This window comes from Pundamilia nyererei, unplaced genomic scaffold, assembly GCF_000239375.1.
Source record: "Pundamilia nyererei isolate P.nyererei 1_Seehausen unplaced genomic scaffold, PunNye1.0 scaffold00003, whole genome shotgun sequence".
Classification (NCBI taxonomy): domain Eukaryota; kingdom Metazoa; phylum Chordata; class Actinopteri; order Cichliformes; family Cichlidae; genus Pundamilia; species Pundamilia nyererei.
Window position 1 is genome coordinate 2,083,506 of NW_005187404.1, and position 1,571 is coordinate 2,085,076.

The following is a 1,571-nucleotide window of genomic DNA, read 5'->3' on the forward strand; positions in this document are numbered from 1 at the left end:
TTTTAAATTTGAGATTCTTGAGTTTAGACATATAAACATATAATACAGAATCCAGCTCTTCCAGTGATTTAAGGAATATGAGTTTTCAATATTTCTTCAGATGTTTTCTAGCTCAAAATTTTCTTTTGCCATTAGACACGTTTTGCTTATGGCTGTTCAGCTAGTTTCCAAGTTCTTCTGTGTGAATTTCAGTTCTGCACTTTGGCTGTCAGGTGAATGATTCGGTGTATTTCAGCCCATTAAACATGTTTTTCATCAAAGATCTAATTAGTTCCCGGATCTAAAAAACAAAACAAAACTATGCAGACTCGCTGCCTCAAAAAACAAAATTGTGTACAGCTTACTTAAGATGACTAAGTTAGGGCAACTTATTCATTTTGAGTATACTGTACAACCTCATTAGTTCCCAGAACACAAAATCTATGCAAACTAGTGCCTAAAAAAATGGAATAAAGCTTACTTAATATACTGAACATGTATCGTACAGACCGCCTGGACTTACTTGGTAATTTTGGCTGTAAAAGGGCCAGAAATCATACTGTAAGTCAGTGGTTCTCAAACGTTTTTTCCGAAGCCCCCCTTTGTTTTACAAGAAAATTTCGCCCCCCCACCCGGCACAAAGTACATCAACACACACCCATATTTTGTTTTCAAACTCCACTGCAGTTTATTTCACACCTCAAACACTTAGTAAACAATTAAACACAGGAAAGTAAACTGAAATAAATTACAGGTAGCAATAAAATAAACTACTAAGGCTACAACCACACGTACACGGGTATTTTTGAAAATGGAAACTTTCCGTTTTCGCTTAAGAAAAAAAGAAAAAGAATTTTTTTTAAAAATGTCTCACTTTTAAAAAAATAATTATCTGAGTCTTACAACAAACAATATATATACATATATATACCATCAAGACAGTGTACATCACTGTCACGACAGTGTTTATTTTCATTCAAAGGCTTTATGGTTTTTCCTATAATGGTGGGCCGGTCTCTAGTCAAAATGCCCGGGACGATTTTTTTGTCCCAGTCCAGCTCTGTATGCAGCTCATCTGCAGTCTGGTGTTACCTACATCTTCCTATTCAGAAGGCAGAATTTCCGAGTTCTGAGTACAATCGAAAGCACCACGACTGCAGTTTTTGTGTTGGATGTAAAAAGCAGGCTAGGATAGAATCAGGCGTGGGATTTCTCTCGTGGAAATGTGCACACTATTTTTTCCTTTCTATTGGTAGGTGGCACAGTGCACTTGTGGTAAGTAAGCAAGCTAGAAGACTGGCAATCTTGCTGGGTATCCAGTTACGGAAGCAACACATTAACAAGAGAATTCTGAGTAAAACCAAAGTTACTTTCCCTAGTAAACTAGTTACTCTGAAAGTAATGAGTAACTTGAAGTAACTGAGTTACTTTTGATAGAAGTAACTAGTAATGTAACTAAGTTACTAATTTAAAGTAACTTACCCAACACTGCTAGCGACACAGAAGGATAAATGCAAACTTTTTTCCACTCGATAAAAGTTAACGTGAGGGTTCCCGATGGTTAGGGACAAATGCAGTTGCATTGCAGGATG

General features: G+C 36.6%; 1 protein-coding gene across 1 annotated transcript in view; it reads right to left on the reverse strand.

Annotated features, from left to right (window-relative positions):
- Positions 1–1,571, reverse strand: part of clmpb (CXADR like membrane protein b) — an 87,041-nt gene that overhangs the window by 9,502 nt on the left and 75,968 nt on the right. The window lies entirely within an intron of this gene.